The sequence below is a fragment of the Callithrix jacchus genome, chromosome 10 (genome assembly GCF_049354715.1).
Source record: "Callithrix jacchus isolate 240 chromosome 10, calJac240_pri, whole genome shotgun sequence".
Classification (NCBI taxonomy): domain Eukaryota; kingdom Metazoa; phylum Chordata; class Mammalia; order Primates; family Cebidae; genus Callithrix; species Callithrix jacchus.
The window spans coordinates 105,147,971-105,166,024 of record NC_133511.1 but is presented as its reverse complement, the minus strand read 5'-3'; positions in this window follow the sequence as shown (position 1 = coordinate 105,166,024).

Below are 18,054 nucleotides of genomic sequence, written 5' to 3'. Positions count from 1 at the left end.
CAGTTTGTGGTACTTTGTTGTGACTGCCCTAGCAGCCAAATACACCTAACTATAACTAACTGCAAAAAGAAGTTTGGAAATATAGTTTAACATACAAGTTTCCTTAAAAATCCAGCCATAATTTACTTTTCTGATTTCTTGTTTTTCTATCTTAAATTCTGTAATCCATAAATTTTGAACTTCTTCTCCAAATACATTACTCTTTGCCTTTGCATTAGTTATTCTTTCTAAGGCATTTCCTAAAACAATCTTGAGTTTTCCTTCTATTCATCAGTTAAGATTTAGCTTAAATGCAACTAGGTATTCTGGGCAGAGTCATAAACTTTATTTCTTGGGGGTTATACATTGTCTTTACCTCCTTCAGTACCGGATATGCTTTTCACTTTAGATTGTGCCTTGGCTGAGGTCAGGAGCTAGATTGTTTTTTTCTCTCATTCCCAAGTGCCTAGCACATTGACTGGTATGTAGTTGGCATTCAATAACCATTTGTTGAATGGATGTTGAATGAGTACAAGTTTATGTCAACCCCAAAAAATCTGGAGGGCATGTTAGGAATGAGTAAATAAATTGCTTGTAAACTTTGGATATTTTCTTCCCGGGTTATTCAAAGTTTTTTATTTCTTGTCACAGTAACTAATTAGATTATGTATTTAGATTAACTACTAGCCTTCCCAACCCCCAGGGATATTCAAAAGTGAGGAATTACTTTGGTAAGTATCATCAATATGAAGCATCTGGTTTCCTAACATTTAAGTCCCACATTTAATTCTTATGTGGTTGTTCAGTCCAGACACAGGCAATGTAAAGGGAGATTTGGTCTCAAGAATGCTTCCTGCTGCTTCTCATTTGCATGCCTGCCCAGACAGTGGTCTTTCACTAGACTTTAACACTCCTTAAATCCAGCTCAATAGTCCTGGACTATGTGTCCTTGTTCTTACCTGTTTTCTTGGTTATCCTATTAGAATACTTGGTACCTGCAGAGAGCTGAGACTACTTCTTGAAATGGGAGCAAGAATATGAAGAATCCAGTGTCATTCAGGAGTATTTACTGTCCCAGAAAAGCCCAGAAATCATCAAAGGTAAGAACCAAAGCTGACAGTGGTAAAAGATTGTCCTGCCTGGAGGGGTAAAGGCACCAAGGTCATAAAGAAAACGAGAGGTGAAAATATTTTTATTTGAGATAAAATAGAGCTGGAAATGTGGTGGAGAGGAATGAGTTTTTAAAATATATATTATTATTTTTCAAGACTGCAGTAGGGTTGTATGAGATATTAATGTCCCTCAACTGTACAAGATTCTTGAGTAGCTCTGGGAATTGGGAAGTCAGCAATTTACAACCTCTCTTCTCTGTTCTTATCAGCAATTTAACCAAGCTCCTGTTAGCAAGAGACATTTAAGCAACAGAAATCCTAGAGGAGATTTTTAAGCCCATAGTAAAGATAATACAATTCTCTTGCATAGAAAACAAAGGATTATTAATGCTGTGCTGCTAGTAAAGTCTCATTTTACAACTGATGTAACTTTCTGTATTAAATCAGACCCACCAGCACTGGAATGAACCAAGCTCAGGCATCATTTATCACTAGCCATTGTGGGTGCACCAACCATAGCACTAGCCCTCAATTTGACCCTTCCAAAGGTGTGCCCCCTGTGTGAGGGGAGGTTTTTATCCGTAGACATGCTGATCTTTTTCAGGATTTAAATTTTTATTTTCCTGACATGGTTTATGGCTCCTGTCTCCAGGTGCTTGTTCTCTGAAGTAAGAGCCTGCCTCTGCAATGCACCTCCCATAGCAGATCATATCCCTTTGGCAGTTTGTAGCACCGGCTCCTTTACAACTCTTAAATCTCAGTTTATGATCCATTTACCTGAAAAATTCATAATTAGTTGAGTTGCTAATTTGGCCTTTTGCTGACTCACTCAGCGAGGTATGTCATGCGAAGATGGTATTGCATTGCTGAATGATCCATTGACTGATAATATTTTATTTTGGATTTTTGTTTTGTTTTTATAGGTTGCTTTTACAGATTTGAAGACAAAACAACCCTCTTTTCCTTTTAAAGATAAAAGCCGACATTGAAACGGGAAACATTTTTTTCTTTCTTTTTCCCTTATTTTTGTTTCTTTCCTATACTCCCCATTTTTTTTTAATTTTAAAAAATAAATCAGCTTGTAGAAAGAAGTAGAATATCATGACCTCAGAGAAACAAGTTCTTTCTTCACATCCAGAATAAATAGTTAATCAGAGTTTTTTTACTGTTAAAGTTCTCTATTCTTGAGGTACAAGATCAGTGGCAGATTACAGTCATATATCATATATGAGTCCATGCCAATGCATCTATAAATGCCAGCTTAGATTTATTAAATTCCTTCATTTGATAAATGAAGGATTGAAAACAACAAATATTTATTGAGTGACTACTATGTACTTGTAGACACCTACTTGGAGGAGTGAGAATACAGAGTAAAAAAGAAAGACTATTTCTGCCCATCTTAGGCTTGTATTTTATATTCCTTGGACTCCATTATGGTAAGGTAGATTCACTGAAATTTTGCAGACTTTGAAATCAATAAAACTGAACTAAAGTTTCCCCAAATATTAGCAGCATGTTATGACTTTGCAATCTTAGCCAAATTAGTTAACTTCTTTTAGTCTCAGGTTTTCTCACTTGTATAGAGGTGATATTAATATCTCATCCCATTCCAGACAATTACTGGCCACAATCAAAAATATATATAAAGTAGATCATACAATATGTCTAAATATGTAAAAGGTATAAGGCAAGCTAACATACTGTTCAATAAAATGTATTTTTTATTCTTACCTAAATATGTTCATAATGACTTGAAAGTCCAATTTAAGATTTAAAATTCTGAACTTGTTAAAGTTCTGAATAAGCAGAGGTAGCTGGTTCCCAGTCTGCTGTCCTCAGCCCATAACCGTCTCTTTCCACTGCCAGCTCATTTGGTTAGCACAAGAGACCTCAGATATACACAGGTGAAAATCAGAGCCCGTGCATGTTCCATCTATAAGCCCAAAACAACTGTTCCCTGACTACTTGCTGGCCAAAGGTTCATCCATCAAGGATATAATCTGCCCTTGGGAGATGAACCTCAGGAAGATGTACTTGCATGCTCTGAAAGTGGGTAATAAAAAGTCCTTAGTTCTGTACTGAAATCATAGAAAATAACTGTATTAGTGGGGACTCATTTGCATCAATCATAGAATAATAAAAGTTTTGTCTACCACAAAGCTATAATAACATATTTATAGCTGGTAACTTGGTGTCTGCTATTTAGAAAAGTTTTAAAAGATATATTGGTTCACAGTTGATGTCAATGCCAGAAGTACTACTGGACTTAACATTCTCAAAGATATCTCCTTCAGCGCTGGAACCATGCCAGGCTCTGCAGACATTTGAAGGTGGTTTTTTATTTTTGCAATACGTTTTGGGGATGGGGACAGAGAACTTTGCACTGAGAACAAGGAGGAAGACATTACTGTATTTATATCAAACACAAAGCTTCTATGAAATTGCTTATCTTTTAATTTATGCCCTCACATAGGTGCACTGATAGGAAAACTAGTTTAATTAGTTTATTCCACTTATCAAAATGAGATGAATGGGCGAGATTTAACAGCAGCTTGATGAATGAATGATGAACACCTTTTTGTGACATTAACATAGTTAAAATTCACTATTTCTCCCCATAAACATCCACATTTCTTGATAGCTTGTGGTATATTAAAAGGCACATTTCAATATTTAGAATAACCAGGCAAAAAAATAAATACATCTTAAGGGTATACTGCATACTATCTATTTAACAAACAGACACAAAAAGTAAAAGAGAAAAAGGAAAAAAATCATGAGATATGTAGAAGACAAAGAGAAAAATGCTAAATATAGGGTGAATAACTGGATGATTATCCTCTAAAATCAGGACAAATCAAAGGGGTATGTTTGTGTCATTACTATTCACTATTATGCTGCTAGTGCAGTAAGGGAAAGAGAAAGAGAGTCATCAGATTGACAATAAGAAGCAAAACTGTCTTTAATCTCCGACAATATAATGCTCTATGTATAAAAGCTTAAGGAATACAACAGAAAACACACACACACATACACACACACACACACACACACACACACACCCCTACCTCAAATGTAATAAGTTCAACAAGGTCACAGGATAAAAGTCCAATGTTTCTATATATTAACACACACACCAAAAGTGAAATAATGAAAATTATTCCAATCATAATACTATAAAAAATAGATGCTTTACAATCATTTTAACAAAATTTCAAGAGCTTCACTGAAACCTACACAACATTGATGAAAGAAATGAAATATATAAATTAGTAGAGAGGCATTCTATCTTCATGGAGTTGAATACTCAATATTATTAAAGTGATAATTCTTTCCAAATTGATATACACATTCAATGTAATTCCTATAAAATTCCAGATTTTTTTTTTGCAGACATCAACAAGCAGATCTAAAATTTACATATAAATAGATAAGATTAAGAGTAGTCAAAAGAATTTTGAGGAAAATGAACAAAGTTGGATGACCTATACTTCATAAGGTCAGAACTTAGTATAAAGGACAGTGTTGTCTTAGTAATTAGGACAATATTGTACTTGCCTGAGAATCATCATATATGTAAAAATGGAACAGAATTAAAAATAAAAATTGGGCCAGGTGTGGTGGCTCACATCTGTAATCTGACACTTTGAGAGGCTGAGGTGGGCAGGTCAGGAGTTCAAGACCAGCCTGGCCAGCATGGTGAAACCCCGTCTCTACTAAAATAACATAGAAAAAATTAGCTGGGCATAGTGGCACATGCCTGTAATCCCAGCTACTTTGGAGGCTGAGGCAGGAAAATTGAACTTAGGAGGTGGAAGTTGCAATGAGCCAAGATTTTGTCACTGCATTCCAGCCTGAGTGACAGAGTGATATTCTGTCTCAAAAAAGTAAATAAATAAATAAATACAAAACAAAGCCTTATGCTTAAGGGCAATTGATTTTTGATGATGAGGACAAATCAACTTAATGAGAAAAGTGTATACTTTTAAACAAATTGTGCTGAGAAAATTGGATATAAAAAAGATAAATTTGGAGCTACCTCATACTATTCACCAATATTGAGTAAAATTTAGTACATATGTAAATGTAAGTGCTAAAACTGTAAGTCTTATAGAATACAACATGAGGGTGAATCTACATTATCTTGTGTTAAGCAAAAAGTTTTCACACGTGACACCAAAAGCATGATCCACAAAATTTATACAATAAATATTTGGATTCCATCAACATCAAAAACCTTTGGCACTTGAAAAGTAACTATTAAGAAAACAAAAGACAAGCCACAGACTGGCAGAAAATATTTATGTGTTATGTCTCTGATAACGACTTATATCCTGACTATATAAACTCCTCTTATAACCCAATAATGAAAAAACAAAACAACCCGATTAAAAATAAACAAAGATTTTGTCTTAGTTTAGGAAGATATAACAAAGTTCCATAGGCTGGGGGTTTATACACAACAGAAATGTATTTCTTGCAATACTGAAGGTTAGAAGTCTGAGATCAGGATGCCAACGTGCTTGAGTTCTTGTGAGGATCCTTTTCTGGGTCAAAGACTCCCAACTTGTTATTGTATTCTTTGGTAGAAACAGAATGCGAGAGCTCCCTGGGATCTTTTTTATAATGGAACTGATTTTCCATTTTTGAGGGCTTCACCCTCCAGATCTAATTATCTCCTGAAGACCTCACTTACTACCAACACATCAGGGTTATGATTTCAATCTATGAATTTTGGAAGGTATAAACATTCAGTCTGTAAGAGATTTGAGTAGACATTTTACCAAAGAAAGCAGAGGTGGTCAATAAATACACCAGCAAAAATGATCAACATTCTTAATCATTAATATTGCAATGAAATAATGCTTCATGCTCACAAGAATGGTTATAATAAAAAGAGAGTAACAAATGTTAATAAAAATGTAGACAGACTGGAACCCTCCATATGTGCAGAGGGAAATGCAATGTAATGTCACTTTGGAAAATAGCAATGTTTTAAAAGTTAAAATTAAAGGTAGTATATGGCCTCGTAATTCTAATCCTAGGAATCTATTCAAGATAAATTAGACCACACAATTTTTTGTATGTGACTGCTCATAGCAATGTTAGCCCCAAACTAAAAATAATCCAAATGTTCATCAACTGGTGTATGGATAAACCAAATATGTTTTATCTATAAAATGGAATACTATTTAGTCATAAAAAGTATATACTTTGTCTTTACAAAGTAGATTAATGGATAACTGGGACTAAGTATGACAACAGCGATTGACTCTATGAACCCCAAATATCTGAGATAGGTCTCAGTTAATTTAGAAAGTTTATTTTGCTAGGATTGAGGATGTGTGCCCATGACACAGCCTCAGAAGGTCCTGACAGTGTGTGTCCAAGGTGATCAGAGCACAGTTTGGTTTTACACGTTTTAGGGAGACACAAGACATCAATCAACATATATAAGATGAACATTGGTTGGGTCCAGAGAGGCGAGACAACTTGAAGTGGGGAGGGGGCTTCCAGATCATAGGTATGTAAGAGACAAATGGTTGCATTCTTTTGAGTTTCTGATTAGCCTCTCCAAAGGAGCCAATCAGATATGCATTATCTCAGTGAGCAGAGGGTGACTGACTAGAATGGGAGGCAGGTTTGCACTAAGCAGTTCCCAGTTTCCCTTTTCCCTTTAGCTTAGTAATTTTGGTGCCCCAAGATTTACTTTCCTTTCACAACTGCAAATAGACACAAACAATCTCTTTGGAATAATAAAAATGTTCTAAACACAGATTGTGGTGATAGTTGCATAGCTCTATTTGTTTACTAAAAATTATTCAATATATACTTTAAAAAGACAGTTGTAATTAAAAAAGAACTTTAAATTATCTCAAGTCAGTTCTCTGCTTCCAAATCAAATTGCAGGTTGAACATTTGTTGCAGGCCTTTAAAGTATGTCATACATTCAGTAAGTGGTGAAGAAAAGATATAACCTGTATATTTGGGGCTCTGAAGTCTCTCTCTCTCTCTCTCTCTCTCTTTCTCTCTCTCTCTCTCTCTCTTTCTGTGTGAGTGTATGTGCGTGCGTGCGCATGCGCACGTGTGTGTGTGTGTGTGTGTGTGTGTGTGTGTGTGTATGCAGTTATGTTTGCCAGTATTGGACATATGCATCAGCAATAATGCCATACATCTGAAACATAGTCGATTTTAATGACTGCAGCCTATCTTCTCTAAGACCTAGTTGTGTTTTCTAAAACGTTTGGCCAGCTAAAGGAAAGGTTTTCATTCTTTCAATCAAACTATGTATATGGTACTTGTTAAAACTTCAGTTCACAGAGTCCCAGTGAACAGAGGCTGGAAGGAGGTAATAGGGAATAATGGACTGCAGATTCAGATGTGAAACTATACACATTGAGATTATAATCTCAGATTCCCCAGGTTCTAGGACTGTTGATTTAGAAGCTTATTAATTAAAGTCTTTGGATTTCAGTATCTTCTTGGCAAATAAAAAATGAGAATAATAATACATCTCACCTTGGAGTTTGTAAGAATTAAAGTCATGAGGAAATTGCAAACACAATGCATATCACTCATGAATATCGAGCCTATTTTCTCTTTGTTCACTAAAAGCTTATGAGAAGCTGCAGCTCTCACATAACTTCAGATTTAGAAATTTCTTTCATTGTAAACTTCTGTAAGTTTTAGTTAGTTTTTTGTATTAGTTTTCTATTGCTATCATAACAGATCATTAGAAACTCAGCAGCTTAAAACAACGCATGTACTATCTCATGTTTTCTATGGGTCAGGAGTCTGGTTACGGTTAGGTGCAGTCTCTGTTTAGGTCTCAGAGACGAGCAGAGACATTTCTGTACAAATAAGCAAACCTTTCTTTTTCTGCTGCTTTGATGTTTTAAAAGTTTAGTTATTGTCATGGATTCAGTACCTCTACTGTCTTCATCACTCCTTTGCACTCCTCATTATTCTCTCTCAACTGAATAAAAGTGATCTCTAATTGGATGACCCGTAGTCATTTCAAAGGAACACGTTAATTGTCCTTACTGTTCCCTTGACAATCTAAGTATCTGATATATTTTCGAAAAAATTTAAAGTGGATATCAATTGACATAAAATTTTAAATTTTAACCAATGGTTATAACTTCTGTTCACTTCTACATGAGCATACTTTTATAAAACTATAGAAACCATGGGCTGCAAGGCTTTTCCTATGATATAAGTTCCATCACTTTAACTTCATCTTTCTTTTTTTTTTTTTTTTTTTTTTTGAGGCATAGTTTGGCTTTGTCGCCCAGACTAGAGTGCAGTGGCACAATCTTTGCTCATTGCAACCTCTACCTCCCATGTTCAAGTGATTCTCTTGCCTCAGCCTCCTGAGTAGCTGGGACTACAGAAACATGCCACCACACCCGGCTAATTGTTATATTTTTATGAGAGACAGGGTTTCACCATGTTAGCCAGGCTGGTTTCCAACTCCTGACCTCTAGTAATCCACCCACCTTGGCCTCCCAAAGTGCTGGGATTACAGGTGTGAGCCACCATGCCCAGCTGAACTTCGCCTTTGAAAGGGGGCTTCTTTTGGTAAATTTCTCTTAGAATTCCTACCGTTTTTCTGGCTGGGTACAGTGGCTCATGCCTGTAATCTCAGCACTTTGGGAGGCCAAGGCAGGCAGATCACAAGGTCAGAAGTTCCAGACCAGCCTGGCCAATATGCTGAAACCCTGTCTCTACTAAAAATACAAAAATTAGTTGGGTGTGGTGGTGGGTGCCTCCCAGCTACTCAGGAGGCTGAAGAAGGATAATCACTTGAACCTGAGAGGCAGAGACTGCAGTGAGCCAAGATCATGCCACTGCACTCCAGCCTGGGTAGCAGAGTAAGACTCCTTCTCAAAAAAAAAAAAAAAAAAAAAAAAAAAAAAAAAAAAAAAAAAAAGAATTCCTACCTTCCTACCCTTTCTTTCCTTCACTTTCTAACATTAAAATCTTTTCTTTAATATCTTTTACCCCTCAGTCACACAGTGACCAAATATTTTCAGAGAATCTGTTGATTTTCTCCTCTCTGCTTCAGACTTGTCTGCTTTTCATTCCCACAGCCCTATATTCCAAACTTTTTTCTCTAATAAATGATTAGTCATAATATGTTTCTCGGGCAAATCAAAGTATCTTTTTAAATAAATAATGTATTCTCACTCATCTACTCTATTCCTCTTTTGTCTCCTTCTTTTCTTCTCTCTGAGGGCCCTCCTGTTCTGGACGCCCTTGTACACTCAAACCACATTATACATGAGCATAAAATAGATCTTGTCACCCTGAGACTCCCATGCTATATTGATTCTCTAGCAAATAGAGTCTAAACTCAGCCTGATGTTGTGTTAGCAGCTATCTCACTTAACTAAAATTACTGCTCTTTACCGTTACTGTAGCTTAATGCCTAGAAAACCAGTATCTATATCAGATTACTGTTATCTCTGTGCTATTTTTACATTTTTTTGTGTTACTTTTCTATTGATATCATAACATCATTACAAACTCAGAAGCTTAAAAAAAAACATTTATTATCTCATGTTTTCCATGGGTCAGGCGTCTGGTCATGGTTAGGTGGATTCTCTGTTTAGGTCTTAGAGATTGGATGAATAAAAGTGTTGCCAGGGCTGCAATCCTCATCTGAGGGTCTGGGTTCTCCTCCAAACTCACCGGTTGTTGAAATATTTAATTACCTTGTAGCTGATAGCTGTTTTCTTGCTGGCTGTTAGTGGGAGCTGCTCTCAGCTTTTGTAGGCTGCCCCTTGAAATTTCAAAACATATTTATTTGATTTCTTTCACAAACACAATGGATGTGCACATTTCTCTGGCTTTTTCTGCCTTCAGCAAAAGAAAATTCTGCTTGTAAAGATGTCACTTCATTGCATCAGTGTCTTAGTTCATTTTTTTGCTGCTATAACAGAGTATCTGAGGCTGGTTAATTAATAAACAATAGAAGTTTATTTGGTTTATAGTTTTGGAGTCTGAAAAACCTAAGAACATTGTACCAGTGTCTGGTATGGTCCTTTGTGCTTTACTATCTCATGGAGAAAGGTGGAAGGGCAAGGAAGGGCAAGAGAGAAAGAGAGAGAGCTGAACTCACTTTTATAACATTCCACTTCCATGACAGCCATATTAATTCATTTATGAGGATGGACACTTCATGGCTTAATCACCTTTAAATAGTCCCACTTCCTAATACAGTCATAATGGCAATTAAATTTCAACATAAGTTTTGGAGGAAACTTTCAAACTTTAGCAGCCAGCCATATTCAAATAATGTCCAGTAGTTGAAGATCAACTGACAGATTTCAATTACATCTGTAAAATTCCTTCACTGCAACACCTTGTTTAGTAATTGATTGAACCACAGGAGGATGGAAATCCTGAAGGGCTATTTTTAGAATCCTGATTCCTATGCTCTTCATTGCCTATAAAAACTGCACGGCCTTACAGGTTCATCTCAAGACTGTGCTATTTCTTGTTGCTTTCTCCAATTTCTTATTCCACTATGAAGATCAAGGATATAGATATGTACATGTGTAATGTATGTCATTGTATATATATACACATACATGTATATATACATATAACATTTCACTCCCATGACAACCACATGAAACATATATACATATACATGCATATATACATCTATACAGTTTTGATCTTCATAGTAGAAGATCAAGGGAACATTCAATCTTTAGTAGCCTGCATATTCAAATAAAATTTGACTGTTCAGAGATTTCTGCTAAGGTTTGAATGTTCAGAGAGACATACACTTTCCTTGTTTTTGAGGAGGAAATCAAATATGTTCTAAATTTCCAAGGGCAGTCCTCTTATTGAAACTGTATACATCCTTGTATATATGTACATATGTGTGTACATATATATACATATATATATCATTGTGCATAGTTTTTTAAAAGAAATATTTATCAATATGTCTAAATGTGTTTATATGTTGGTGGGAGTATAAGACCCCTTCCAACTACTTAACCACAAGTGCAAGCACACACATATACACAGTTATTCTCTCAATTTTTATTTTAATGTCATTGAATGTATAAAACAACTTTTTTCAAAGTCTTTTTTTCATAAAACATATGCTGTGACAATTATATGTTAGTTATCTTGTTAGGAATAATTCGCAGTGTACATAATATTGTTATACTTACAGGAAACTGTGCTAACCTTTTCTTGAGATAGGACAGGATCTCTGAACTACTACTTAGGCTGAAAAGTTTATTGTAATTTTCCATAATCTATAAACAGCAGAATGTAGAGAAACCCCAATATAGGATGCTAATGAAGCTAAATTGTGAACTAAGCTGCATTGGAAACAAGCAGGCAACACTTTCTAATGATCTTCCTCCCAGTATTGCCAGAGAATTTTAGTCTAAGTCAAGAAGCATTTTACATAGTAGGCATACCTTCAGAGAATGTCCATTTAAGAAATTACCTTTTGAAGAGGTTGAGAGGTGCCTGCTCATTTTCTCTTATTCTTGAATAAGACTAGCAGGCTAATACATGGAAAAATTATGTTCTCATTTTGGAAGGGGATAACAGTTAGGATAAAAAAAATCAATGGAGAATTCTATTTCTGTATTTTGGAACATTGAAATATATCAGCTATGTATTATGCCCATATCAATAGAATATTGAAGCTGAAAAAAATTCCCTTTCAGAGTGAAGGCAAACATATTTTCTAAGACTCTCATTGGATTGCATAATGACAACAACTAAGATTTAATGTTAGATGGAGAAAGTGTTTTTATACATTTAGCCATATACTTAGTCATCAAATATTTTTTAAATGTTCTGATTTTTTCTTTAAGAAGACCAAGTTATTTCAATGCAGTCCTGCTTGTGATGGAATAATTTCTGACATTAAACTGGGTATATTAAAGTAAGTGGTGAGGAATTAAAAGCACAGAATTCTTGGTGGGTGTGAACTGATGAGTAATCTTAATTAGAGGTAAAATATATCCATTATTTTGTACTATAAATGGACTTTCATCTTATGAATTACAGAGATAAAGATGATATGAAATACAGCGACACATTCATCAAAGACTTAGAATAAGTGAAGTAGATATAGGGTTTTTTTGGGGGGGAAAGAAAGGACAGCCCAAATTGTTAGCATTTGATTTACCTCAATTTACCTAACTATGATCATTTATACATTTATTAATTGATAATATTCTATAGTTCATGACCTGGATTCATACTGTGGTTTTGCTATAGCTAAAATTCAATTAGAAATTACTATTTACTTTGCTATTCAATTTAAGTTAAAATATTAGGAAACTGCACATACTTGCCCAATAATAGAACAAAAGTAAATCAGGAAAACTGGTAGCTTCCACTGAAGGTTGGGTAATAGCCAATTATTGGGAAATAGATTCACCAAATATCTTGGGGTTAAGCATCTCTTAGTTTAAGGAGGTAGAGGTATGAATATAAGTAATGATAATTTGTTATACTGTATGTGATAGGTTCATTCTTGGGATATATTTTACTTTATGTATTATTCCATTTTATTTTGCTATAAGAAATACCTGAGGCCGGGTGAATTATAAGAAAGGCAGTTTAATTGGCTCATGTTCTGCACACTTTTTAGGAAGCACAGTGACATCTGCTTCTGGGGAGGCTTCAGGAAGCTTCTAGTCATGGCAGGAGGCAAGGGAGAAGTGGGCACATCATGTGGTAAAAGCAGGAGCAAGAAAGATAGATTGCAGGGGAGGTGCCACATATTCTTAAATGATCCAATTTCATTTAAACTCAGAGCAGAGCTCACTTATCATCAAGGTGATGGCCCAAGCCATTCATGACAGATCTGCTCCCACAATCCAAACACTTCCCACCAGGACCTGCCTTCAACATTGGGGATTACATTTCAACATGACAATTGAGTCAAATATTCAAATTATATCATTCTGCCCCTGTCTCCTCCCAAATCTCATGTCCTTCTGACATTGAAAAATATAATCATGTCTTCCCAACACTCTCGAAAGTCTTACCTCATTCTAGTTTTAACTCAGAAGTCCAAAGTCTAAAGTCTCATTTGAGACAAGGCAAGTCCCTTCCACCTATGAGCCTGTAAAATCAAAAACAAGCTGGTTACTTCCAAAATACGATGGAAGGTATAGATACTGTGTAAGCATTCCCACTGCAAAACAGAGAGATTGACCAAAAGAAAGGGGTTACAGGCCCCATTCAAATCCAAACCCTAACAGGGCAGTCATTGAATATTAAAGCTCAAAACTAGTCTCATTTAACTCTATTTCCCACATCCAGAGCACATTGGTATGAGGGTTGGCCTTCCTAGACCTTAGGCAGATCTGTCTCTGCGGCTTTGCAGGGTTCGGCTCCCAAGGCTACTCTCACAGGTTGGTTGTTGAGTGCCTGCTGCTTTTCCAGGCACCGGGTACAAGCTGCTGGTAAATCTACTATTCTCAGATCTAGAGGGTGGTGACCCCCTTCTTACAGCTCCACTAGGCAGTGCCCCAGTGGAGTCTCTGTGTGGGGACTCCAGCCCCACATTTCCCCTTGGCATTGCCCTAGTCGGCGTTCTCTGTGGTGGGTCCATCCTTGAAGCAGGCTTCTGTCTGGGCATCCAGACGTTTCCAAACATCTTCTGAAATCTAGGCAGAGGCCAAGCTTCCGAACTTTTGCACTCTGTGCACCCACAGGCTTTACATCATGAAGAAGCCACCAAGGCTTATGGGCTTGTATTCTCTAAAGTGGCAGCTCACGCTGTACTTGGGCCCCATTTGAGCCCTAGCTGGTGTGGCTGGGATATGGGAAGCAGTGCACTGAGGCTGCACAGGGCAGCAGGGACCTAGGCCTGGCCCAAGAATCATTCTTTTCTCTGGGCCTGTGATGGGAGGGGCTGCCACAAAGTTCTCTGAAATAACTTCAAGGCCTTTTCCCCATTGTGTTTGATGTTTTAACTCTTGGTTCCCTTTCAGCTATGCAAATATCTCTGGCAAGTGGTTGCTCCACTATGCTTTAATTCTTCTCCCAAAAAAGCTTTTTCTTTCTTTATCACATTGTTAGGCTGGAAATTTTTCAAATATTTGTGCTCTGTTTCCCTTTTTTATTTTATTTTATTTTGTTTTATTTTTGAGATGGAGTCTCGCTCTGGCACCCAGGCTGGAGTACAGTAGCATGATCTCGGCTCACTGCAACCTCTGCCTCCTGGGTTCCGGGAATCCTCCTGCCTCAGCCTCCAGAGTAGATGGGATTACAGATATGTACCACCACACCTGGCTATTTTTTATATGTTTATTAGAGACGGGGTTTTCATCATGTTGGCCAGGCTGGTCTCAAACTCCTGACCTCAGTTGTTCCACTGGCCTCGGCCTCCCAAAATGTTGGGATTACAGGCATGAGCCACTGTGCCTGGCTACTGTTTCCTTTTTAAATATAAGCCCCAACTATTTTCTTTTCTCCTGCCTCTGAGTGTAGGCTGTTAGAAGCAGCTGCGTTACTTCTTCAATACTTTGGTGCTGAGAAATTTCTTCTGGTAGAGGCCCTAAATAATCACTCTCAAGCTCAAATTTCCACAGATCCTTAGGGCATAAACATAATGCAGCCAAGTTCTTTGTTAAGGCATAATAGGTTTATCCTTGACTCCACTTCCCAATAAGTTCCTTATTTCTGTCTGAGACCTCAGCAGCCTGGACTGTATTGTCTGTATCACTGTCAACATTTTGGTCACAACCATTTAATGAGACTCTAAGAAATTTCGAGCTTTCCCTCATCTTCCTGTTTTCTTCTGAGGCCTTCAAAGTCTTCCAGTCTCTGCCCATTATCCAGTTCAAAGGTTGGTTACACATTTTCAGGTATCTTTATGGTAATACTCTATTTGGGGAGCCATTTTTTTTTATTAGGTCATTCTTACACTGCTGTAAAGAAATACCTGAGATTGGGTAATTTATAAAGAACCTGGTTCTGTAGCTTTACAGGAAGCATGGCATCATTTCTGCTTCTTAGGGCTTTGACTTATGGCAGAAGGTAAAGCAGGAGCAGGCACTTCACACGACAAAAGCCAGAGTAAGGAGGAAGGTTGGGAGGTGCCACACACTTTTAAATAACCAGATCTCATGAGAACTCACTATCATGAAGACAGCTCCAAGCCATGAGAGATCCACCCATGATCCATATACCTTCTATCAGGCGCCACCTCCAGAATCTGGGATTACAATTCAACATGAGATTTGCGTGAAGACAAATATCCAAACTATATTACTATATAACTAATTGTTTGGCATGAAGCACCAGCTTGACAACTGAGTCAGTATAGGATGTGAAGACAGAGTTTAGGGGAAAAAATGTCATTATGGTAACTTCTGTCGGACTTGAACATCCTGTGGGAAGAGCATGCACATTAGGCACTCAGTATTTATACAAGTATGGAATATATTACACTGAAAAATTTAAAAATGTAGCATCAACAACTTGAAATACCTAGGAGAACATTTATTGACATTATTGACAAGATTAAATTAGGAAGAAAAAGAAAGCCTGAACAGGCCAATAATTAGGGAGGAGATTGAATAAGTAATTAAGTCTCCGATCAAAGAAAAATGCAAGGCCTGATAGCTTCAGTGATGAGTTTTACCAAACATTTAAAGAAGATCTAATAGCAATTCTTCTAAAAAAAACTTCCACAAAATTGAGGATGACAGATTACTCCCAACCTCATTTTATGAGGGCAGCATTACACTTATACCAATGCCAGAACAAAATACTACCACACACAAAAAACCCATAGCTATTATCATTTTCAACAAGGACAAGTTGAAAAATTTCCCTCTAAATTCAGAACGATGCATCCTCTTGTCATTTCTATTCAACATAGTACTGAAAGTTCAAGCTAGAGCAATCAGGCAAGAGAAAGAAATAAAAAGCATCAAATCAGAAAGGAAGAAGTTAAATTGCTTGCTTGCAGACAACATGGTCTTATATGTAGAAAACCCCAAAGACTCCATCAAAAACAGAACTATTAAACAAATTCATTAAAGTTGCAAGATACAAAATTAGCATACAAAAATCAATAGTGTTTCCACACACTAACAGTGAACTAAAAAAAAAATCAAGAAAATCATACCATTTAAAATTGCTACAAAAATAAATAACACTTCAGAATAAATTAACCACAGAAGTGAAAGATCTTTACGCTGAAATCTATAAATCATTGATGAAATAAACTGAAGAAGGTGAATATGAATGGAAAGACCTCCCCTCCCACACTAATGAATTGGAAGAACTCCATACTGCTCAACCTACAGATTTAATGCCAACCTTATGAAAACACCAATGACATTCTTCAGAGCAATGGAGAAATAAAAACTTCCCAAATTTCTATGGTACCAAGAAAAGATCCCAAATATTCAAAGTAATCTTGAGCAAAATGAACAAAGCTGGCACAATATATAAAAAGCTACCCACAAAAATTAAAAATTAAAAAAAAATAAAGCTGAAAGAATTTCACTACCTGACTTCAGAATAAACTACAAAATTATTATAATCAAAACCACATAGCACTGGTATAAAAATAGACACATTATCCAATGTAAGAGAAAAGAGAGCACATAAATAAATTCAAGCATCAAAGGCACCGACAACAAACAAAGGAGTAAGAATACTCTCTTCAATAAATGGTTCTAGGCTATTCACAATGGCAAAGACATGGAATCAACCTATATGCTCATCAAGGGTGGACTGGATAAAAAAATGTGGTACATATACACCGTGGAATATTATGCAGCCATGAAAAACAAATCAGGTTCTTTGTCGCAACATGAGTGGAACTGGAAGCCCTTACCCTAAGTAAACTAATGCAAAAACTGAAAATCAAATACCACATGTTCTCAGTTGTAAGTGGGAGCTGAACATTTAATGCATATTGACACAAAGAAGGGAACAATAAGCATAGAGGCCTACTTGAGGTTTGAGGCTGAGAGGAGGTGAGGATTGAAAAACTGCCTAACAGGTACTGTGCTGATTACCTGGGTGACAAATTTTCTGTATGCCAAATCCCCACAACATGCAATGTGCTCATGTAACAAACCTATACCCACTGAACCTAAAATAAAGTTGGGGGAAAAAATAAGTAAATAGTCCTGGGCAAACTGAAAATCCACATGCAGAAGAATGAAATTAGGCCCTATCTTTCATCATATACAAAAAAATCAACTGAAAATGGATTTAAAACTTAAATATAAGATCCAAAACTATAAAATGACTAGAAGAAAACAATGGGGGAAGCTCCATTAAACTGGTCTGGGTAATGATTTTGGATATGATTTCAAAAGCATAGGCAACACATGAAAAAGTAGACAAATGGGATTATATCAAACTAAAAACCTTCCGTACAGCAAATTAAACATAGAGAAGAGACAGCCTACAGAAAGGGAGTGAATAAATGTACATTATTCATCAGATAAAAGGCTAATATTCTAAAATCTATAAAACCATAGCACAAAAACCAAGTAACTGGATTAAAAAAATGGAAAAATAACCTGAATAAACATTTCCCAAAAGAAGACATACAAATACCAAACAGATGGAAAAATGCTCAACATCACTAAACATAAAAGAAGTTAAAATTGAAATCACAATTAAATACCTCCTCACACCTGTTACAATGGCCATTATAAATATAAAGCAAAAGATAACAAGTGTTCGTATAGATGTGGAGAAAAGGGAACTCTTATACACTCTGGCAATGTGAGTTAGTTCAGTCATTATGGAAAACAGTGTACAGGTGTCTTAGGACCTTAAAAATAAAACTACCACATTTTCCAGCAATCTTACAACTGGATATATATATCTCCAAAGAAAACAAAATCAGTTTGTTGAGGAGACATCTGCGCTCTCATTGTTATTGGTGTATTATTTACAAAAATTAGGATATGGAATCAACATAAGT